General features: G+C 38.0%; 1 protein-coding gene across 2 annotated transcripts in view; it reads right to left on the bottom strand.

Moving 5' to 3' along the window:
* LOC5564954 (serine/threonine-protein phosphatase 6 regulatory ankyrin repeat subunit B) overlaps nucleotides 1-24,566 on the bottom strand; it is a 33,095-nt gene extending 8,529 nt beyond the window's left edge. Inside the window, exon 1 of one of the 2 annotated variants that reach the window (XM_021856422.1) lies at nucleotides 24,313-24,566. The gene's annotated coding sequence lies outside the window, so the exon portion shown is untranslated. The remainder of the gene's footprint in view (nucleotides 1-24,312) is intronic. The other variant, XM_021856421.1, reaches the window with a different exon arrangement.
* Between the last annotated feature and the right edge of the window lie 1,219 nt (nucleotides 24,567-25,785).

Below are 25,785 nucleotides of genomic sequence, written 5' to 3'. Positions count from 1 at the left end.
TTCATGTCTTCTTTTTATTGGTAAATTGATTCCGGAGAATTTTCCAGGAGAATGTTCCCGGATTTACCTTAAAAAAATCTTTCAACAGTTCAGTATTCCCTCGCAATTCCTCCGAAAAATCATTCATTCTGTCAAATCTAATACTGAGACATTTTGCTGAAAATTCTACTAGAAATTCTTCTGTGAATTTCTTTAAATATTTTTCCCAAGAATTTTATTACAAATTCTTCCGCAAAGTTAATCAAAAGTCCTTAAAAAATGGTTGTGCTACTTTTCCCCGAATGTCGGTTCCCCGAATGTCGTTTCCCCGAACGCCAGTTCCCCGAATGCCAGTTCCCCGAACATCCCGTTTCCCCGAATAGCCCACTTCCCCGAAAAGTTTTTGGCACCCATATTTGTCATAACTTTATGCATTTCAGGGGGTGAACGTACTGGTCATCTGATATGCACCCTTCTTTATTTGATTGGCGGTTCTTACTAGTTTTACCGATCTCAGCACTTTGGCAACATGTGTCTAGCCGAAATCGACTAAATACCTCCTTTCTTTGATTGCTTATCGTTGTTTCGAATTTACTATCCTGCTACTGAAAACTATGATAGCACCTATTTGAACTGCTACACTTTTCGGGGAAACGGGTCATTCGGGGAAACGGGTCATTCGGGGAACTGGCGTTCGGGGAACCGACATTCGGGGAAACGACATTCGGGGAAAAGTAGCACAATCTTAAAAAATGTGTCCAAAATACATCACAAATTGCGTCAAAAAATCTTCTATGTTTTTTTTCTAGAAATTTTGCTTCAAATCCCCGGATTATTCCAGAAATGGAAAGAAAATTGTTTTTAAAATTTCTCTTGCCTTCGAATTTTCAGAGGAAATTTGTTGAAAACCCCCATGAAAAAAAAAAGATTTTTTTAAGATATTCATTAAGAAATTTTTATTGATCTTCCTTGAAACACTTCTCTACAAATAACTTCACCAATTGGTCGGTGTTCAGACAGACCGGATTAGATGATATTTTAGCCTTCTAAAGATAAGTTGAGGACTGTATAAATTTCGATACAGATGTGTTACGAAATTCATAAGCTTCAACATTACAGCAAACAAGGCAAATATTTGATTATTCCAAATGCTTGAAGTACGTTTTCCAGAAATCATTCAGAAATACTTGCTCCAGTCTATCTAAACACTAATATTGGTCGGTGTTAGAATTGTTAGAATCCATATTCTTGGTTTGGATTTTTGTGCGATACGAGGGCAGAATTTCTAGACACTTTCTGGTAGGATTCTAGAAAACAAGAGGTCAAGGAAGGATATATTCCAAGAATAATTTTTAAAGAAGATTTTGATAGAACTTCTTTTAAAAATTGCTTTATTTGTAAAATTATTAGAGAGGTTTTAACTATCCTGTAAATTACATAGTTTCTAGATTATAAATTATCTTTCATTGCACCGTTGCCCATCTATTGTTCTACCTGCTTCAACATTTTGTTGTTTTTCCTTCTTCGCATGACGCTTTGAGGAACTTCGTAAAAAAATCTTTCCATACTTCAAAAAGAAACATTTTGAAGAATCTTAAAAAAGGTAAAATAGAAGAGGTTAAAAATACAGAATTCTTATGCGTGTGGTTCTTGATTTCTGAAAGTCCATAAGGAATTACTCAACAATTTTTTAAGTAATGCAAAAGTTTCCCCCAAGTTTTAATTTAATTAAAATATTACATTATGAGTTTAACTACACTACATGTTCGGTTATGTTCTTAAAAATGCCGGCAATATTTTCGCGTTAAACTTCTACAGTAGTACAAAAAAAATCGATAAAAAAGTTTGTTTGGAATTTCTAAAGGTAGGGAAAATGAATTCTTTCTACATCAATATGTTCACAGTAGTATCATGAAACTTTAAAGTTCATATAAAAAATTATCTAAGATTTTAATTACACACATTCAGTATAAGTTCCATCCGTTTTAACACCAATCGTGTTCTATTAAAAAATCCGAAGAAAAAAAAAATGTCTGTGGTAAATCCTTCAAGGACCTTTTAAGCATTTCTCAGAGGTACATTGTCAACAAGTTTCAGAAACTCTACGGTTTAATTCTTGAATGTACGACAGGAATTTAGTATTTTTTTCCGAATTATATTAAAGCTGCAATTATTCTAAAAATTACCAACAAAGTTCCTTCGAACATTTTTTCGTATGTATAGAAAATTGATATTGAGTGATGCGTAGAGGTATTTATAAAGCAATCGCTAAATATATTGAGATATTCCTGGATAAGTTTTTGAACCAAAAAATGTAGAGTTTGGGCAAATTTTTAAAAGTCTGAAAAAATACTAGATAAATTTTCTGAAGAAATTCTTCGAGAATTTCAAGAATCAATTCCAAAATCTTAGTAAATCTGATGAAAAAATTTTTCAATAAATTCTCAAATTAATCGTTAGAGCTGTTTAAAGAAAAAAACCTCTGGAAAGTACTGAGATTAATTTTTGGTATATTTTTCGAGAGTATCATAGGAAAACCATAATACGGATCTCTTAGAAATACTTTAACAAATTACTCGGGAAAACTTTGAGTTTTTCGCGGAAGAGTTTTTGAAAGAACAGTTGAACGTATTCCGCTAGTAACTTCAAAGGAATAACAACTACCGAAAAGCTAAACATTACATATAATTTGCAATTGGATTAGATGGACAAATTGATGTGAAGATTTGCGAAAAAGTTACACGTCTTCCCAGTGAGAATCGAACTCACGACTCCCCGATCTCTAGTTGGGGCGCGTTAACCACTACGCCATGAGAGGACTCATGAACGCAGAAGTTAACCTGAATTCGATTTCAGCTCAATAATCACGTGGTCCTCTTTCGCAAAGTGCACCTCTTTCGGAAGAATTATATGCCCATCCAAACACAACGCTTTCTATATATATCCAATGCCTAGCCCGAGAGCGCATTGTTTTTTAGATATAGGAATAGCACACTACACTAGCCAGCAACTGCGCTGGCTGAGGTTTCTATTGTGTGGGCTTCCAATGGGTCGCGACGTTCTCAAACGACCGGTTACGGAACATGAGTCCGTTGCTCGATAAATACTTGTTTTAATTATGAATCGTGGTTTACGGCCAACCAGCCGAGTGGAAGTTTAACAACTACCGAAAAGCCCATTGGAAGCCCACACAATAGAAACCTCAGCCAGCGCAGTTGCTGGCTAGTGTAGTGTGCTATTCCTATATCTAAAAAACAATGCGCTCTCGGGCTAGGCATTGGATATATATAGAAAGCGTTGTGTTTGGATGGGCATATAATTCTTCCGAAAGAGGTGCACTTTGCGAAAGAGGACCACGTGATTATTGAGCTGAAATCGAATTCAGGTTAACTTCTGCGTTCATGAGTCCTCTCATGGCGTAGTGGTTAACGCGCCCCAACTAGAGATCGGGGAGTCGTGAGTTCGATTCTCACTGAGAAGACGTGTAACTTTTTCGCAAATCTTCACATCAATTTGTCCATCTAATCCAATTGCAAATTATATGTAATGTTTAGCTTTTCGGTAGTTGTTAAACTTCCACTCGGCTGGTTGGCCGTAAACCACGATTCATAATTAAAACAAGTATTCAAAGGAATGTTAGAATTCTCTAAACACTTTTAGTTAGGCATTTTTGAAAACATAAAAAAATATTTTCGTGAGAGTTTTGAAGGCATATGGGATGTTGCTGTGGATGTCTTTAGAGGAATCTAAAAAAATAATTATTTGTGAAAAAATGCAGATAAATCTGCGGAAAACTTCTTTGAGAAATCATGAATAACATTTTCCCAATTGAACTCTTCTTAATTGCTCATGATGTTTTTGTGGAATATTACGAGGAAGCCCTAGAGCAACACTTGGAAGAATCTTTTTTTTTTGCAGAAAGTCTGAATAATTATTTTGCTTCGTTTTTTTTTTGCTTCAGCTGTTGGTGAACTCTTTGGAGAATTCGAGAAATGAATCCTTGCTTGGTGATCTTGTAGACATTTTTGGTGAGACTCTTTGAATTTTTAGTACCAATTTTTGGAGAAACGCTCAGTATTTTCTGAACATTCTAAACAAATTATTTATAAACAACTGGATGATACTTTAAACTTACAATTGCAATTTATATTTGTTAATTACGTACAGAGCCTTCTAGAAGAAATGATCAAAAGAATTTCTAAAGCATTCTCTGGTGGAATTCTTTGAGAATTTTTAAACAATTCGATTTTTCGAGAAATTTTATGGTGAAATCAAAAAGCCTGGGAATGATTTTCTGTGAGAATCCCAGGACGAACTCAGTAAAAAGGAGTTCTTGAAGAAATCACTGAAAAGTACGAAAATAATTCATGAAGAAATTCCCGTACTAGTTCTAAAATAAATTTCTTCAAACCACATGGTTGATTACCAGAAACAATTGTTGGACATTCCTTGTGAGTTTTTTTTTTGCAAGAATTCTTGTATAATTTTTCACTGGATTACAAAAAGAATGAATCTTTTCCGTAGCGAAAATATAAATTTACAAATATCATTGATGCGCCGCGAAATGAGACAAAACAACAAATAAATAAAATCAATACAAATCTGTTAAAACTACGAAATTTGTGAAAATCTTGTTATTGCGACTGACATAACTTCTATAAAACTAATATTTGCCAGGCCCCCCCCTAGGCCCCCTCCAGCAAAAAATCCTAGCTACGCCAATGGACACTGGGATCCTTCACCATGTGGTCCGTCGCACTGCATTTTCACCAGCTCTTCTTCTTCTTGCTTTGACGCCACGAAGCAAACGCCGGCGCGGTCCGAGGAACGATCTTCTTCAACTACGATGTCTGTTTTATTGTTTCGCCGTTTCACAAATTCGCTCTTACTCGGACTTACGGGCAAACGCACACAGCAATCAGCTTGCTTGCACGCAAAAAAATGTGCGATTAAAACTACCATTTTAGGGGGTTAACTTAAGCGCTCGCACCGGCAATTTTGAGCAGACCAGAAATGCGCTTGATTTTACCATGTCTGTAGTCGAAATCAGATTGTTGTAAATTATTTCTGTCAAATGTATTAGTAATGTGGTGCGATGTACCGTAAACATAGTAAATTGGTCTGATATTGCATGGTAGTTTCAAGAATGGGCGTAGTCAGCTAAAATAGTAATTTTTACCACAGAATGTTTTCCCGTGTGTGCCCAATTTTTCCACACCGAAAACACCGCAACTTTCGTCACACATGCCAACTGGCCATGCCGACATTTTCACTTTCGGCGTCGGGGGTGAAAAAGTTCTTCCTCTTCATGTCCACATCAAGCTTCTTCATAAACGCCAGTGTCACGCCGCCTAGAAGCGTTTCTATGGACCTGGGAGGGAGGCACCGATACTACACACGAAATATAAGACAACGTTATTTTGAACTGCAAGATAACTCCAGCTTGCCAACAACAATCAAGGCAGGCTTCGAGAAAATCGGTAGTTTCCTTTTGTTGTGCACCTTCGATCTTTCCTGACAAACATGAAAAAAGGGCCACAGTTTTCTATGCACTAAATATTCATTTTCATTGGAAAAAGTAGAACGATGCGTTTTGCAATGCTTTATGTTCAATCAGATTAATTGGTGCTCACGTAACATTACTTGCGTTGTGTGCATGAATTGATTTTCATTCGATTTTTATCACTTTTGAAGAAATACGAAAATGTGTTTTAATCAGTTACACGCTTTTTTCATGTTAGTCCAATGTTTGAGATCTGGGCTCACAGTGACAGTTCGTGACAGCGGAATCTCGGCTCACTATGACGTACAGAAATTTTGTATTGGTTTCTCCCTCCCAGCTATGGACCAATGCAAGAGTTCACTATTTGACGTTTTAGCGGTGCCGTGCTATTTGTGTGACCATGGAAACCAGTGAATTCGGCACCGCTCTAACGTCAAATTAGTGAACTCGTGCATCGGTCCATGGCGAATCGAACGACGACGGCATTGTCAACAGCAACATCGTCAGGTTATTGGCTCAGAGCAAAGTCCGGAAGGTGAAAATAGTGAGAAAAGTGATTCCGCGGAACGGCTTGTTTTTTCCCCCGTCGTGAGTGTGCCTCTTGTGTGTGAAGATGGCTAATTTGGGCAAACTTTCGTTTGCGCGGCTAAACAACACCAATTGGCAAAGTTGGAAATTCCGATATGGAGAAACACCTCATAGAAATTGAAGAACTGTACGATCGATTGTCGACGACCGGTATAGACTTGGAAGAGCCACTTCGGATTGCCATGATTCTCCGAAGTTTGCCGGACTCCTATGGCAGGCTAGTGACAGCCTTGGAGGGTCGGCCGGATGCCGACTTAACCATGCAATTGGTGAAGTCGAAGTTGCTCGACGAATTCGAGCGAAGAAAGGAGAAGAATGGTGGTTCGCGAAGTGATGCAAGCGCGATGAAGAGTTCAACGAAGAACGGGAAGCAAAGTGGTACGGTACAGATCCAGAAGTGTTTCCACTGTGGAAAGCCGGGTCATTTTCAGCGAGATTGCCGAATACTTGCGCGGCAGAAGAAAGGTGACGAAGAACGGAAGAGGCCCGAAGAGAAGCAAAGTGCTAAGCAGGCGAAGAATACTGGCAGTGGTGTGTGTTTCATGGCCGGAAGTGTTCCACGCGGGTTGTGGTTCATAGACAGTGGGGCAAGTTTTCACATAACGTGTGGTGAGAGCTTTTCTCGACATTGAAAAGGAAGAATGGCCCAAATGAGTTCCTGGCCGATGGAAAAATGGCTAAAACGGCCGGATACGGTGAAGGTACAGTGCTCGGTGTGAACGGCGACGGTGATGCAGTTGATGTGAAGCTTGTCGACGTTCTTTACGTTCCATCGTTGACAAGTGGACTGATTTCGGTGGACAAATTGACAGCGAATGGTTTCACGGCCGTTTTCAAGGAAGATGGATGTGAGATCCGTAACGCTACCGGCTTATTGACGGTAGTAGGAGAGCGTTCTGGCTGCCTATACCGCCTGAAGCTAGCAGAATCGTCGAAGAAAGTTGAAGGTAAGACACACACCCTTAATTGTCATAATCAGTGGCACCGACGTTTCGGGCATAGGCACCCCGATGTTATTAGGCGAATTCGCGAGGAGAAGTTGGGCATCGGCATGAATGTGGGCGACTGTGGCATCCGTGAATGCTGCGAACCGTGTCTGGAGGGGAAGTTGGCGAAGAATCTGATTCCCAAGACAGCTGAGAAGAAGGCAACGCAAATGCTGGATCTGATTCACACTGATTTGTGTGGGCCGATGCGAACAACGACGCCAGGCGGGAAGCGGTTCTTGATGACGATGATTGATGACTTCAGCCGCTTCATCGTCGTTTACCTGCTGGAAAAGAAGTCAGAAGCGCCGGAGAAAGTGAAGGAGTAGTGCGCATCGTACCTTCGTGCTGTGCGTACACGAATTCTCTCTGCTCTTGGAAGTTTTCTTAAAAATTACCTAAAGCAATAAATCAGTACTTTTCAGTGCTACTAAAACAGTACTTTTCAGTACTATTTTTTCTACTATTGATCCCTTTACGATCCTTGTTTGGACCCGTGCCTTCGATTTTTCGTTGGACCCGTTGGCGAAAGCTAGCGGTGGTAATCCTTCTTGGACACCGTCTTGGGAAAAAACCTCTCGAAGGTCACGTCTTTCTCGTTTATTAACTAAACATGGTATCAACATTTAACAAAAGGAAGGGTGATTCTCTGAATTCACTACTTCCTTCCAAAAAAGTGGATTTTAAAACTGTCACTACAAGTGGCAAGAATGGAAGAAAGGACGCTTCCCTGGAATGCGAACTTTCTTCCAAGGGTGAAATGAATAATTGTATCGAAATGAGCAATCAGTTCGATGCTCTAGACAAATTTTCCGAACACCAAATCGAAGCAGCCTCTAGCCCAGGCTCTTTGATTCAAGTGAGGAAGCAAAGAGTGCCGCCTATCGTGGTCAGTTGTTCCGAATTTGGGGGATTTAGGCAGGAGATCTTGAACTCCATTAGGGGAATCAAGGTTTCCTTCCAAATCGTAAAGAAAGGAGACTGTCGCGTTTTGCCGGAAACTCTTAAAGATCGTGAACTTCTTCTCAGACATCTTGAAGAGAAGAAGCACACATTTTTTTACTTATGACGACAAAACTGAACGTTTGTTCAAAGTTGTCTTGAAAGGTCTCTCAAGTGACTATAAGTCACCTTAAGAGATCAAAAATGGAATAAATGATTTACTTGGATTTTCCCCAGTCCAAGTAATCATTATGAAAAAGAGAACCCAATCTGGCATTGTTCGGAAAGGGCTTTCTCAAGAATATTATTTCGTTCACTTTAACAAAAAAGAACTAAATAATATTAAACCTTTAGAAAAAGCAAAACTTATGTTCGATGTCCGTGCGACATGGGAACATTTCCAGAAACCTGGAGGAAATTACCAGAACCCCACTCAGTGCCGCCGGTGCCAAAAGTGGGGTCATGGTACAAAAAATTGTCGCATGGATGCTAAATGCATGATTTGCGGAGGTTCTTCTCACGCTAAGGACGTCTGACCTGTGAAAGAAGATACCAGAAAGTTTGAATGCGCCAATTTCAAGGGCCCTCATAAAGCTAACTATTGGGAATGCCCTTCACGCAAAAGGGTCATTGAGGCTCGTGCCAGGCAGATGAAAGATAATATCCGTTTCGATAACGGTCGTTTCCGCAATTTGCCTGGTAGAGTATCGAACAATGCTCATTTTTCAGTTAACGATCGCTTGATCATGAATCATACCCATCAGGAAGATCTTAATCATGCTCATTCACAAACTAATTTTAATCCGTCGGGTAGCCGTTCGAATCTTTCAATTTCGAATGTATCTACCCACGGTAAATCCATTGCCGATATCGTAGCAGGAAATTTGAACTCCTCCCCTGTTCGATTCATGGGTACCCATTCTACTTGTTTCAAATCAAATGGAACAAACCCTACCGCCACAGGTAATTCCGCTTCTTCGTCTACCGGAAATTCCAATGGGAAATCACATGACATGTCTGCCTCTGATTTTAATTTTCTAACTGAACAATTGAATCTAATGATTGATGCAATGTTCAAAGCCACCACTATGACTGAAGCAGTCCAAGTAGGTGTAAAATTTACAAATCAAATTGTTATTGGATTACGTTTTTCTAATGGATCCAAATAATAATTTAAATATTTTAAATTGGAATGCTCGTTCTCTGAATGGTAAAGAGGACGAGCTTTTTAATTTTCTTACGGTTAATAACGTGCATATAGCAGTTATTACCGAAACGTATTTAAAACCTGGATCCAAACTCAAAAGAGATCCTAACTTTTTTGTTTATCGTAATGATCGACTTGATGGGGCATGTGGGGGAGTTGCAATCATCATTCATAGGCGTATAAAACATCAACTGTTTTCATTCAGTTTGGTAAATATACTTTCATAGCTGCCTATGTGCCTTTTCAATGCTCTGGACAGCAAGTTAATTTGCTCCAAACTGACTTGCGAAAATTGAATCGCAATGCCAAACATCGGTCATGGAATAATTCTCAAAGTAATTCCAACGGCAGAATTTTATTTGATGAGTGCTCTTCAGGATATTTCTCAATTCAATACCCTAATAGCCCTTCATGTTTTTCCTCTTCTAGAAATCCATCTACGATTGATTTGGTCTTAACCGACTCTAGTCATCTTTGTAGCCAACTGATTACTCATGCTGATTTTGATTCTGATCATGTCCCTGTTACATTTCAAATATCCCAAGAAGCGATTCTAAATCCTATCAGCTCCACTATCAATTATTTACGAGCCGACTGGAATATATATAAAACGTATGTTGACTCTAATCTTGATGTTAACATTTCTTTAGAAACTAAACTTGATATTGACAATGCTCTTGAATCTTTAACAAATTCCATTGTTAAAGCCAGGAGCATTGCAATTCCAAAGTGTGAAGTCAAATTTGAATTATGATTATAGACGATGATCTTAAACTCTTGATCCGTCTTAAAAACGTGAGGAGAAGGAAATTTCAACGCACTCGCGATCCTGCTTTGAAAATTATATGGCAGGATTTGCAGAAAGAAATCAAAAAACGTTTTGCTCAGTTGAGAAACAAAAATTTTGAAAATGTAATTTCTCAATTGGACCCTGGCTCTAAGCCCTTTTGGGAATTATCTAAAATCTTGAAAAAACCTCTGAAGCCAATACCGGCATTGAAAGAGGAAAACTAATTATTACTAACTAATTGCGAAAAGGCTCAAAAACTTGCTATGCAGTTTGAAAGTGCGCACAATTTTAATTTAGGACTTACTAGTCCAATTGAAAATGAAGTTACTCAGGAGTTCGAAAATATTCTCAATCAAGAGAACGTTTTCGAACATGCCTGGGAGACTGATTTGGAAGAAGTGAGAACTAGGGTAGGTGTACCAGTTATGGACATAGTGGTTCCCTATTTCGCCATACGTGATTACTTTAATGTCATCAAATTTTGAAAATTTGTGTGTGTCATAGTAGTTAGATTAAAGATATATCTTGATGTTAAAACATTCAAAAAGATTTAAAATGTGAGAGTTAATAAAATTTCACATATGGCCAAATAGGGAACCACTATGGCCATAACTGGTACACTTTCCCTATTATTAAAAAATTCAAAAATATGAAAGCTCCTGGCGATGATGGAATTTTCTACATCCTCATCAAGAAACTTCCAGAAAGTAGCTTATCATTTCTAGTTGATATATTCAACAAATGTTTTCAATTAGAATATTTTCCTGACAAATGGAAAAATGCTAAGGTTGTTCCAATTTTAAAACCAGACAAAAATCCTGCAGAAGCTTCTAGCTATCGTCCAATCAGTTTGCTTTCCTCCATCAGTAAACTTTTTGAAAAGGTTATTTTGAACAGAATGATGGCTCACATCAACGAAAATTCAATTTTTGCCAATGAACAGTTCGGATTCCGCCATGGACATTCGACCACTCATCAACTTTTACGTGTAACAAATTTGATCCGTTCCAACAAATCTGAAGGCTATGCTACTGGTCTTGCTCTTCTAGACATTGAAAAAGCCTTCGACAGTGTTTGGAATGAAGGTTTGATCGTAAAATTAAAAAAAAAAAATAATTTTCCAACATACAATGTTAGAATAATTCAAAGTTATCTGTCAAATCGTACACTCTGGGTTAATTATCAGAACTCCAGATCTGAAAGACTTCCTGTAAGAGCTGGTGTTCCCCAAGGCAGCATTTTGGGACCAATATTATACAATATTTTCACATCTGACTTACCTGAGTTACCTCAGGGATGTCAAAAATCCTTGTTTGCGGATGACACAGGCCTCTCCGCCAAAGGTCGAAGCCTGCGTGTCATCTGTAGTCGATTGCAAAAAAGTTTGGATATTTTTTCTTCATACTTGCAAAAATGGAAGATTTCTCCTAATGCTTCCAAAACTCAACTAATAATATTCCCACATAAACTAAAAGCTCTTTATTTGAAACCTTCAAGTAGACATGTTGTCACGATGAGAGGGTTTCCAATAAATTGGTCAGATGAAGTTAAGTATCTAGGGCTCATGCTAGATAAGAATTTAACTTTCAAAAATCACATTGAGGGCATTCAAGCCAAATCTAACATATATGTAAAATGTCTCTATCCACTTATTAATAGAAAATCAAAACTTTGTCTTAAGGACAAGCTTTTGATATTCAAACAAATTTTCAGGCCAGCCATGTTGTACGCTATACCAATATGGACTAGCTGTTGTAATACCAGGAAGAAAGCTCTGCAGAGAATTCAAAATGAAATTTTGAAAATGATTCTGAGGCTTCCTCCCTGAGTGAGTTAGTTGAAACATTGGAACAAATGTCAAATAAAATAATTAATAATTTCAGGCAAAAATCGTTACAATCTTCTATTGCCACGATTAATGCGTTATATGTTTAGGTTAAGTTAGGTTAAGTATATTCAAAACGTTTTTTTTCTCATATAAGCAGGTGAAATCAACTCACCTGTAAAAAATCTGAACTGCTACGGCAAATGAAGTGTAATATGTTGTTAACAATATGTTAATAAAATCTTAGATTTGTTTTACCAAATTAGGATGATAGTGTTGTCTAATAACACAGAACACCTAGATATAAGAAATAATGAATGTAATGTTTGGAATGATACTAATAAAAAATAAACGAATAATCTGGAGTAGCTTCTTAAATTAATTGTGTCAAGAAATGAATTCATTCCTGAACTGAATCTGAACAAATTGCATGGGCGAAAATACAAGTCTATATTTTCACTGGAATTCCAACCAAAACATTTTTAAAGTTTTAGAAGACCTTTAAGAATTTCTTCTAAATTTTATCTTAAAATTCAGTATCGGATTCGTTCAAAGATTTTGGAATGAATAATTTCAAGAATTAAGAAATGTGCCAGCTAAAAATCCTGCTAAAAATATTTGATGGTTTTTTTTTCATTCACTCAAATAAATCTAGCAATGAATCAGGAAATCATTGATAATTCTATGCAAGTAGAAAAAAAGTCATTGATAATTTAATGCAAATAGAATTGTTATAATACATGGTTTATTAAATCCGCAAACAATTATCCATCTCTAAAATTTAAAATATTCCTCTTTATTTCACAATTTCGCAAAAAAATAGTCAAGCATCATTTTTTGCGTGCATCTTTTCGCACTTCTAAACTTTTATAAAAATACTTAATAAAGTGAAGGACATAAATTCGTTATAGGGTATATTTTCAAACATTGCATATGCTCAAAACATTCTTCTTCTCTCTGGCATTACGTCCCCACTGGGACAGAGCCTGCTTCTCAGCTTAGTGTTCTTATGAGCACTTCCACAGTTATTAACTGAGAGCTTACTGTGCCAATGACCATTTTTGCATGTGTATATCGTGTGGCAGGTACGAAGATACTCTATGCTCTGGGAAGTCGAGAGATTTTCCAACCAGAAAAGATCCTCGACCGGTGGGATTCGAACCCACGACCCTCAGCTTGCTCTTGCTGAATAGCTGCGCGTTTACCGCTACGGCTATCTGGGCCCCACATGGGCTCAAAATATGTAAATTGCAGTAAATAATTTATAATATTACTTAAAACGTATCAAAAAATTCCACTCGAATTTGGTATTTTAAGGATCTTTCCGGAATCCGGAACAAATGCAGCATATTTCTAGCTTATTTTGAGACGAGGGATTATTTTTTATATTACATATATCTTTTTCCTATTGATGCTGCTTTATGCCTATTGTAATTTGGTGACCCCATTTCTAAGAACGAGTCATTTAAAGTCTTGTTCCATACGAATAAAGTTGATCACTTTTTAAATATATTGTCCATTACTATAAGCAACTTATTCTCACACCCGTTTCGATCTTTTGTTTGTAGTTTTGATGCCACTTATTTGTCATATATGGTCACTATTTTGATCATTTTAGTCAATAACGTCACTATTGTTTTGTTGCCTGATTGCTACCAGCCCTGCGATAAGAAGACTGCCGGAGATAAGAAGGAAATGAACGTTCAAAGAAAGAAGCGCGCAAGAAGAAACGAAAAGCCGTTAAAGATGGTTCCAGTGCAGCCAAAGAGAAAAAGGTTCATAAGAAGTAATAACTAAGTACACCCGATTCTGTTTTTGCACGGATGTTTTTACACGGCCGTGCAAAAAAAGTTTCCATACATTTTTTTTCCGTCAAAACCTTATTTTTGCATGAAACGTCGCGAAATGGTGTTACTTGGTTACACGGTACGCATCCCCCGTGCAAAAACAGAATCGGGTGTACTTCTTTGTAATTTAATTGGTAATCACAAAAATACAGAGTACCGTGGTGAATCAAAATCCGGACAGCACCAATATCCGGACACTCTGATGAAATTCATTGAATAAAAGGAAAATATTGTATAATTATTTAGAATTTTGTTCATAACTTCTACATCCAATAGTTTTGAACATTTTATCAGGGATCGCTTACAGCAGCCGGTTGTGATTACCGCATCGCTTTGTAGCTGGTGGAGTTTTTTCCCCACTTAATAGTTTAATTAGTGGGTTTTTATATTCCGAAACATCCCACCGAGGACAAAACGATATTTGTGATCGCCGTGAAGGAAGGAGACACTTGTAACAAGGGTTACAGGTGTACTTTTCAGCGTAGCATCATCATCATCAAAATCAATCATCGCCAATTCTGAGCCAAACCAACCACAGTACAGCGAGACCGAAGGTGGCGGTGGCGGCGGCGGCGGCAACGGGTGCGACGAACAGTAGCAACAACAGCAGCCAGAGCATCCAAGCACGCCAGTAGTTTCGTTAAGTATGAGCCTCTGTACGTGCCATAAATTCTTTTGTTCTCATGACTTTCACTGTGCGCCGTGTGTTGGTGCTGTCTCGCTCTCTCTCACGGGCAACTTGAAAACAGGGCGCACAGTAAAAGTCAAACGTTTTATAGCATGCATAGGCTCATATTCGATTCGCTCTATTGTTTCCCCCATTCCTCGTGTATCACGTGGTTGTTGTTTTTCTGCCTAAATTCCCAGTGGTTCTCAAACTACGGTTTACGGACCAAGGTCATCAACTTTTTTTTTCGCTTTTTTTTTTCGGTTTATATTTTTTTGGTTTATTTTTTTTCGGTTTATTTTTTTGTATATATATTTTTTATTTTTATTTATTTTTTGGTTATTATTATTTATTTTGAATTCAATAATCCCCATATTCCTTTTGCATCTCCGAACAAACATTGTTAAGTTCAAGGTTGTTTTTCGCATCGCCTTTGTCTCTCTCCCGGTGTTGTGATTGTTTCGACCAAATAGGGGAGGTGTGCACAAAATAGTCCACTAATCAATTAAGTTTTTTTTTCTCACATATTTTTTCTGTTTTTTTTTTAACGTTATTTTTGTTTTGTAATTGTTTTTGTTTATTTGGTTGCGGTTGATTTTTATCCCGCATGGACGAATCGGATGGAGGCGATACGCCTCCTAAAGATCTCGTTGCTCGAACGCGGTTTTATCAACCATCTTCGGCTGGGCCTTGGGTTGTCTATTTCCGGCGCAAAAATAAGATTTTGAATGTGCTCTCGATCTCTAGAGAGCTGACGCGTAAATATCCTGGGACCGTTATTCACCAAGTGAAGCAATCCAAGCTGCGTGTAACTGCACCTAGTTACAAAGCAGCGAATGAGATTGCTCAGCATGAAGCTTTTACTGTGGAATATTTTGTGTATATTTTGGCCAGAGAGGTTGAGGTGGAAGGGAAAATCATCGACGCGAGTCTGACATGCGAAAACATTAAGACTGGCAAAGGCGTTTTTGAGAACCGGTCCATTCCTGATGTGGCTATACTGGATTGTAAACAATTACAATCAGTTTCCATGGAAGGAAATAAGAAAGTGTTTTCGCCGTCAGCCTCGTTTCGTGTAACTTTTCCTGGTTCCGTTCTCCCAAAATTTGTTTGCATTGATAGTGTTTTTTACCCAGTGCGCCTTTACGTGCCGAAGGTATTCAATTGTACCAACTGCAAACAGCTTGGTCATAGTGCTAGCTTTTGCGACAACAAGCCCCGTTGTGGCAAATGCAACCAAGCTCATTTGGAAGATGATTGCACACAGGAAGCTGAAAAATGCAGCTACTGTCGTGAGGATCTTCATGATTTGCAGAAGTGCCCGGCATACAAAAGGCGCATTCGAAATGAGAGTCGCTCCATTGTGAAGCGCTCCAAGAAGACATATGCGGAAATGGTAAAATCTTTAAAAACGTCCGCAGAAGAGTCTTCATCAGCCATCCCAGTTGGTAACTCTTTTCAAGAGTTGTCTTCCGATGAAGCGAACGACGACGAAACCGATGGGGGAGATTCTTCGGAGGTACACGCACCCGGAAAAAGGAAGTCTCCATCTTCTCCAGGACTGCGCCGTAAGGTAATGAAATCTTCCCTCAAAGGTTTGCCTAATCCCAAAGGAAGTGGGGCAAATTTGAAAATACCGAAGAACCAGGTCTTTGATGCTTCCGTCCCGTGTTGCAGCAAAGATCTGCCGCCCCTGCCTCCACCGACTAAATACACTTCGAAAAGAAGCTCTAGACAAGATAGCAAGAAAAAAGCTACTGAAGTCCCTCGCTCTTCTTCGAAAACCCCCCGGGCTAAGCGAGGACTGATAACTTTTACGGCCCTTGTGGATCGCATATGTAATGCTCTCGGAGTTTCAGACTCATTCAGAGGCATACTCGACCTTTTTCTCCCCGCAATAGAAGAATATCTCAGGGAATTGACTATCTCGTGGCCCCTCCTTGCTTCGATCATATCTTTCGATGGATAATTCATCAAGTGAGGTACAAGATATGATCACTGTGCTACAGTGGAACTGTCATAGTCTAAAACCTAAATTAGACACATTTAAGTTTTTGCTTCACAATTCCGATTGTGATATATTTGCACTTTGTGAAACATGGCTTTCTTCCGAAGATAATCTCAACTTCTACGATTTTAACATTATACGCCAGGATCGAGATGATAATTACGGGAGTGTGCTTTTAGGGATCAAAAAGTGCCACTCATTCTACAGAATCCCCATCCCGACTCATCCAGGCATAGAAATCGTTGCTTGCCAAATAAGCGTAAAGGGTAAAGACCTTTGCGTAGCTTCTGTTTATATTCCTCCAAGAGTTTCAATAAACCGACGTCATCTCTGGAATGCAGTCTCCATGCTCTCATCTCCAGTTTTAATACTGGGTGATATGAACTCACATGGTACTGGATGGGGCGAATCTTATGACGATTATAGAGCGGCTATTTTCTATGACTTATGCGACGATTTCAACTTGAACATTTTGAACACAGGTGAAGTGACACGTATTTCATCCGACGGCAAAGAAAGTCGCATTGACCTATCTTTGGGTTCAAGTTCACTATCATTCGATTGCATGTGGAAGGTGATTGATGATCCCCATGGTAGTGATCACTTGCCCATAATAACCTCTATCAGAAATAATTTTGAAAGGTCAGAACAGTCAATTCAGGTTCCTTTTGACCTCACTAGGAATATCGATTGGCAAAAATTTGCATCAGCGGTAACTTTGGGTATCGAATCATTCAACACTCTCCCACCGTTGGATGAGTATCGATTCCTAACAGAATTGATTTATAAAAGTGCATTAGAATCCCAAAAACAACGAGTTCCAAGTGCATCCTTCAAAAGACGACCAGCCACACCTGGTTGGGATGATGAATGCACTCAGTTGTATCGAGAAAAATCTAATGCCTTTAAAGCTTTTCGTAGATATGGTACCTCAGAACTTTATTTAGAGTACTCGAAGCTCGAAAAAAGACTGAAGAATCTTATTAAAGCGAAGAAGCGTAGCTATTGGCGACGTTTCATCGATGGCCTCTCACGAGAAACTTCAATGACGATGCTTTGGAGAGTGGCTCGCAACATGCGAAACCGCTCATCCTCAAATGAGAGTGACGAATACTCCAATCGTTGGATATTCAACTTCGCAAAAAAGGTCTGTCCAGACTCAGTTCCAGCTCATCCGCCTTTTTGGGAAACTCCAAGAGATGATTCTCTGGACAGACCATTCACTATGCTGGAATTTTCTATGGCCCTTCTTTCATCAAACAACTCCTCTCCGGGACGCGATATGATTAAGTTCAATCTTCTTAAAAATCTCCCTGATATCGCTAAAAGACGGTTGCTTGACCTGTTCAACTCATTCATGGAACACAACATTGTTCCACCTGAATGGGGACAGGTCAAATTAATAGCTATTCAAAAGCCTGGGAAACCAGCGTCCGATCACAACTCATACCGCCCGATTGCTATGTTATCATGTTTAAGGAAATTGTTAGAAAAAATGATCCTTTCGCGACTTGACCACTGGGTCGAATCAAACAATATGCTTTCCAGTACTCAATTTGGCTTTCGCAAGGGCAAAGGAACAAATGATTGTCTAGCGTTGCTTTCATCAGATATTCAACTAGCCTTTGCTGACAAGGAGCAATTGGCTTCGGTTTTCTTGGATATTAAGGGCGCTTTTGATTCAGTTTCCATAGAAATATTGTCAGAAAACTTGCACAATAGTGGACTTCCTGGAACATTGAATAATTTCTTGTACAATCTGTTGTCAGAAAAACACATGAGCTTCACTCTCGGTCAACTGACAACTTCCAGAATTAGCTATATGGGCCTTCCCCAAGGCTCATGTCTAAGTCCCTTGCTTTATAATTTTTATGTTAAAGATATTGACAACTGTTTGGAAGAACCATGCACGCTTAGACAACTTGCAGATGATGCTGTGGTCTCTATGAAGGGCCCACGAGCCGACATCTTGCAAAGACCATTGCAAAATTCCCTTGATAATCTATCAATTTGGGCTAGAAATTTAGGGATCGAGTTTGCGCCGCAAAAAACTCAACTGGTTGTATTTTCTAGGAAGCGGAATCCAGCCCAACTAAAGCTTAAGCTTTTGGGAACAGACATCGACCAGTCTTTGACTACAAAATACCTTGGAGTCTGGTTTGATTCAAAAGGCACTTGGCGAACCCATATTAGGTATGTAACGGAAAAATGCCAACAAAGGATCAATTTTCTACGAATAATTACCGGAACATGGTGGGGTGCTCACCCGGATGACCTCATAAAACTCTATAAAACAACCATTCTCTCTGTTCTAGAGTATGGCTCTTTCTGTTTTCTCTCAGCAGCAAACTGCCACCTGATTAAATTGGAACGAGTTCAATATCGTTGTTTGCGTATCGCCTTAGGGTGTATGCACTCGACACATAATGCGAGCTTAGAGGTTCTGGCAGGGGTTTTACCACTACAGAACCGATTCTGGGAGCTCTCGCTAAGAATACTTATTAAGTGTGGAGTGAGCAACACACTCGTCATCGAAAACTTCGAAGAATTGCTTAAACTGAATACTCAGTCGAAATTCATGAGAGTTTATCTCTACTATATGTCGTCTGACATTAGCCTTCCGTGTTATAACCCTCCACGTGTACGCTTCACCAATGACAGTTCCTCTGTTGAATACGATCTGACCATGAAACAAGCTATTCATGGAATTCCAGATCAACTTCGATGTATAACTATCCCACGTATTTTTAATGCAAAGTACCAGAATGTCGATTCCTACAGGAGATATTTCACTGACGGGTCCCGTATCAATGGATCCACTGGCTTCGGTGTCTTCAATGAAAACTCTTCCGCCTTCCGAAAACTTCAGGAACCTTGCACGGTTTATGTTGCTGAGCTGGCAGCAATCAACTTCGCTTTGGGGATGATCTCAAACATGCCCGCAGACCACTTCTTCATCTTCTCGGATAGTCTCAGTTCTATTGAGGCACTCCGATCGATGAAACCTGTTAAGCATGCATCTTACTTTCTTACAAAAATAAGAGAGCTGATGTGTGCACTGGTCGAAAGATCATATAAGATTACCTTTGTATGGGTCCCCTCACATTGCCTAATTTATGGCAATGAGAAGGCGGACTCTCTCGCAAAGGTGGGCGCTGAGGAAGGTGAGATTTATGATAGACGAATTTCACACGATGAATTTTTTCATTTAGTACGTCAAAGTTCTCTTCACTGTTGGCAAAGCGATTGGCTAAATGGCCAACTGGGACGGTGGTTACATTCCATAATTCCTAGAGTTTCCTTGCGAGCCTGGTGGAAAGGTTTGGACGTAAGTCGAGATTTCATTCGCGTGATGTCAAGACTTATGTCCAACCATTACTCGCTAGATGCACATCTACACAGAATTAACCTCGCGCTGAGCAATGTTTGTAATAGGTGTGGTTCCGGTTATGATGACATCGATCACGTAGTTTGGCAATGCCCGGATATGGACGCCTCCAGAGCGCAACTTTTGGATACCCTTGTGGCCCGAGGTAGACAACCCTATGTTTCAGTTGAGATGTGTTGGGCACCCGCGATTTCATTTATATGGTCGCAATTTACAATTTCCTTCGCCTGTCTTGTATAAAAGTTTAATTCTCTTGTGTTCTCTTCTCCAGATTTTTTTTTTTTTTGTGTTGTCCCTTTTTGTGTTGGATTGAGGATCCTGGCCATCCGGCAGACGAAGACCGGCAAGAATTTGGTACCAACGCCATGATACGTTAATCGAGCTACCACAATATACCTCCCGGATGAGCAGCATAGAACCCTGATCCCAATCCCTACCATGTCCCTCTTTCAAAAATTGTGACCACTAACCTCCAGTTGTCACGAGTACCCTGGCTCCATCCCTTACTAATTTTGGTACTAAAAAGTAAATAAATTGTAAAAAGTACAAAAAATGAGTTTCGGCTCCGTAGAGCGTTAAACGCGATTGAGCCCCAAATAAATGAACTAGATAAAAAAAAAACATTTTATCAGCATATGTAATCTAGTAACCATTGCCTGAAAATCATTGAAAAGTAATAACAATAAGCTGCTTCAGTTAGACGTCATTTTCTTACAGTGCAAGTTGTTTTGGTGATAGTGCCGCCGAGTCTACCACAAGTTTTAGTTTAATATAATGTGTGAAAGTTATCATTTTTGAGAAGCGTTTTCGATAAAAATGTGAATAGAACTGTAGTTCAACAACTGGAAAACACGGCAGTAGCGGTATATGGTGTAAATATGCATTTTAAATGTATCAAACGGTACCGGCTCGGGTAAAAAAAAAACAACCAAGCAGTTAATTTGAACAGATATTGCTTAAAATATTGCATATGAGATCAGAAATTTTGCAGTAAAACCTCCATTTTTTTAAATTCTCAATGAGGTCCTAAGTTTTTCAGAAATTTTTCCATTTATCCATTGATTATTTTATCAATTTTCCATGATTTTCTTCAATATTTCTTCTTGGAATCTCTTTTTTTTCAAGACTATGAATTGAATAGCTTTTTTTTAATAATTTACTAAATTACAGCAATGGCTCTATAGTCCAGAAATAATAATCTTAGAAATTCCTATCAAATTTTCAAATTTTCGCTGGTCGGAATTTCTACTAACTCCATATTCGGGTCGACGACCAGCTAGTGGATTATTTTTGCATATCCACACCAAATCTCTCTGTCAGTTGGGGACTTTCTTGTAAGTTACTGGAGACGTCATTGTCGTAATCTGCTGAGGATGTTAAGCATCCTCAGCCAAATCATCGCAACACGTCTGTTGCTCTCAACATTCACCGATTAACTGACTCCTGTTTTTCACTGTGATCGTTGCATACGCAGACTTGCGATTCGCTCTTTGTGTGTAATCGTATCACTTACGTACACACTCTCTCGTTCTTTTCTTCACCGAACGAGAGACGGCTTCTTCCAACCCAAAGTCTCCAAAGATTCAAATTACTCTCCCACTGAAGCCTCTATTCAACGCATGATGCCAAACCGAACGCAGCTCATAGCGTTATTTTTGAAATGGTCCTATTTTCAAATTATGACTGTCGACATCATTTATATAAGACCGAATTTAAATGTATGTTTCTTATAGCTTCAATATAATAAAACTGTAAATATTATAAACAGCTATGAATCTATTACCACAGTCATGTCGAACATGATGATAGCAGACTGACCCTGGATGTTGTTTCCGTCTCACACCTAACTTTTTCTGGCCGGCTGTGGCCCAGACGTTGAATGAAACGAATTCCGCACAGGTATTAGCTGTGATGGTAAATCCACCAAAATGGCTTTGGTGAGCGAATTTGACGGATAGCGCCGACAATTTTTGTCGCATAGGATTCATCGAATGTAGCGCGGTTTTGCACCATGGCCAGATTCATTTCCCGAGTGCGTGCACGGAAAGAAATAACAATTGTGATTGGAAACAAATCCGTAGGGGAAAATTAACTGATGATCATTGTCGTTCTACTTTTATCAAACGTTGCGTGAAAAAATATTGCACACAATATTATTAATAAAAATAAAATGGTTTTAGAAGTGCGCAGCAATGAAAAATCGGTCTGATTCTGCGCAGTTCATACTTATTTTCCACATGCTCTCTTATAATTGTTTTAAATCCACTTCGATACCGTCGATCCGCCCCCAAACTGGATGGCGTACAAATCACTCAGCTCAACGCAATTTATAATTATGTATTGAGCATTGCTCATTATTCATGTACGTACGTGCATATATAGCTATATGTTAATATATTAGTTGTGGTGCTAGAGGACTTCTTGAAAATCCACTGAGAATCTTTCAGAAATTATTATATGAAGTTATTTCTTTGATCGCTCTGTGATTCTTCCAATAACCTCCTTGGGACTTCCTATTGGATTATAACGGAAACCCATCTTGGGATATTATGGAAATCCTTTCAGGATTCTTCCGTAAAATTTCCCTGGAATTCTGCCGAAAATGATTCAATGATTGCTTTCCAGTGGAATGGAATCTATTTTAAAAATCTAGGTTTCATCTGGGCTCGGGGATTCTCACAAAATTTCTCGGGATTTCTTCTGGAAATCCAACCGAAATTATTATTCAAATTCTGATATTTTCCTCGTAATCCTTCAGTATTTCTTCCGTGAAACTCTTTGAAACTTCTTCGAAAATCCCTCTGGGATTCTTTCAGAAAGATGTCTTAGATCATACCTATTATTCTGGAATACTCTCGGAAAGACGCCTGAGACTATAATAAAAAAATCTATTATTTCACTTCACATTCTTCCGTGCAAACTCTTGGGATTCTTTCGGAAATTCCTCTGGGATTCTTTTGTAAATCTCAATGGAATCCTCTCAGAAATCCCTGTGGAATACTTCCGAAGATCCTTTTAAGAAACTTCCAGATGTCTCTCAGGGATTTCTTTTTAATCTTTATTTATGGAAATAGAATCCGGAAAAAAAATCTAGAGTTATTTTCGGAGTAATTCTCGAAGAATTTCTTGTAGAGTAGTACATTTTTCGATAAAATCCTCTAAAAATATCCAAAAGAATTTCATCAAGATTTTTGGTAAAATCTTCCATAGTATTTCCAAAACAATTTTCAAAAATTAAAAAGAAATCAATTTCCTGGATTCTAAAAGTAATCCTAAGGAGATACACGGAAAATCACATACAGAGTTCTGCAAAAAAAAAAAATCCAAAAAGATGTCCAGAAGAATCGCAAAGGAATGGTAAACTTTTTTTTGGATAAATCCCAAAGCGGTATCTGGAAGAAAATTCAGAAATAATCTCAAAATTTTCAGAACTATTCCAGAGAGGATTTGAAGGATTCATGAGTGATTTAAGGAAGAATCCCGGGAGAAGCTTCCAAAGATTTCTAGAGAAATTTCTGGAACAATATTTTTTTATATGATTTATGTATAAAAATACTTTGATTCAAATATATTTCTTGTGTAGCATTAAGTTTCACTGCAGACACAGCTCGTAACATCAATAATAAATTTAATTTATAAATCTTTTAAGCACATCCAAATTAAATAACAGTTCAAGGAGTAAAATACCATTCTCATGAGTTTTCGAGGATCATATGGTCGGTGTTTAGACAGACCAGACTAGATGAATTTTGGAGCTCTATGGATATGTAAAAAACTCCTTCAACTTTTAATCTTCCATGTTATTTTGTTTCACATGTTTGGGGTACATTTTTCTTACTCAAATAAAACAACACTTGGTTCAGTCTGTCTGAACACCGACCATATCTATGTTTGTTATTTGATTTATAAATACTTAAATTGTGCTGTAACAATATTTACAGGTAATTATAATAAATAAGTAGGTATAGAACAATTTCAATTTATCCCCATAATTGAACGACAACATTAATTAGAATAAGCCTCCACCACATCATCCCTCTCAGAAGAATTTTGATTCTCAATATTTTTTTAAGCGGTGGTTCAGTAATATGCTAAAGTAGTTGCAGTAATATGCTTTTTCGTGTTATTAAATAAAAACCAGGATTCATTAAACATTTCAGGACCCTATTATCAACATTAACCCTTTTTATAATATACTTTTTATTGCGATTGGTCCCTCAAAAAAACTATTTCAAGTATTAGCTAATTTCTTGAGAATCAATTCAAAATATTGTAGATTTCAAAACACTTATTAACCAAGCATACAGAACCCGAAATAAATTGACATACGAATTTAAAATATTCCGACAATAGTGATTTTTTTTTAACTTTCTTTCATTCCACAAGACAACATCATGATATTTCTATGGCGATTATTATTCAGTTGTAAGGTGATCAACCAGTCATTTATAGTTGTGTACCTCGCAAGATAGTAAAGCTCTTCACATTTAAAAACGTAGTTCTCATACATACAAACATAAAGATAGGGCTTAAAGACCCTAAATGATTGAAACGCGTGAATCAGATTACGGGTGCTACATACCTAATGGAACTATCGTCTTTCAATTATATTTGGCTGAAGCTACCCACAGGAAATCACTGTAGCCTTTGGTTTAAATGCTCATACAATGTGCTTAGTAGAGTTATAGGTTTTTTCACTTCACTTCATGAATTGATTTTCACTTAGGCAAACCTTGTTCGTATTTCACGAGGCACTCAAGTCAATTTGATGTTGTTGGTTAAATGAAACTCGCTGTCTTTCCCGCACGAACTCTTTTCATGTAGTGACTGTCACAAGCTGGATCTTTATATATTTAGCTGTTCTGTCTGATAAAAAAACACGAAGTTCGATTGAAAGATTTTGTTTTTGCTTTTTTATGGACTTTGATAATACCATGTAAGCGCAAGTCATTATGAGATTATAGATAAACTGGATAAACAGTGGTATACCTTTCTTGAAAACGATAAAAATTGATGCGAACGTAAACGGGAAATTGTATCTTGTTTCATAAAATGGCCTGACTGGTGACCACTGGAGGCCACCATAAATCCTGATTTAGCATAATTTGTTAAAAAGTTAATTAATACATACCTAAAAACCTATAATGAACATTCATTAAATTATCCCCTATTTTTATAACAATGGTTATGCTCTTGAAACACATCATTGAAATGTGTTTAGAACATGCTTCGATTTCCTATGAATGTAAACAGAAGTAAAGGAGTTAACATAAAGTTATGATCATCGCCCTCTTCATTCGAAGAAAAAAGCTTCAGGTTGTATTCGAACATTTAATCGACAATTTCAGATACGATATTATTCAATAAACCTAAGATATATGTTCCTAAAACATATATACACTTGTAAATTGAAGATGCTTACCTTTTCCATTGTTATTTAGCAGTACCGTAATCCGGGGTAACATTGATCAGTTTTTGGGATATTTCTTGAATTTTCCATTTAAAAATGCAGGTGTCGCAGATTTTATATTTTTGAAACAAGTACTGGCACCTACCGCTCGTGACTATATACTGTACTTTGGTTTTAAACAGATTTAAGTATGTTTAAATAAATGTTTTAAGTGATTTTTTGATTAAGCTGATATGGGGTAACATTGATCACCCGTGTAAAGAAAGTTCGGTTATATTGAAAATGTCGTTGCTTACTTAAATCATGGTCCCTGAAGCCGAATATGAAGACAAGACTCTTACAAGTCATTTATTTTTTGAGTTATTTCAAAAATAAAATCACGTTGAACCGCGGAATACGCCTAAAGGTAGGCAATTTCCTAAGGAAATTCAGCATCCTTAATAGTAGTTCGTTGACGTTGTTTAATTGAATAAACTTATGAAAAATTTAACAACGGAATCGTTTTCGGCGATGAAATTTTTAGTAACAATCGCATTTTCCTTGCTCATACCATTTGCAGAACTCGTGTGAGACATGAATCTTCGGTAGTTTCATCCATTATGATAAAAATTATTGATTCAAAAAGTTGACAAATTCACGCATGAA

Source organism: Aedes aegypti, unplaced genomic scaffold (genome assembly GCF_002204515.2).
Source record: "Aedes aegypti strain LVP_AGWG unplaced genomic scaffold, AaegL5.0 Primary Assembly AGWG_AaegL5_hic_scaff_1672_PBJ_arrow, whole genome shotgun sequence".
Lineage (NCBI taxonomy): Eukaryota > Metazoa > Arthropoda > Insecta > Diptera > Culicidae > Aedes > Aedes aegypti.
Note: the sequence above shows the minus strand (reverse complement) of the source record. Positions and strands in the feature narration are given on the sequence as shown.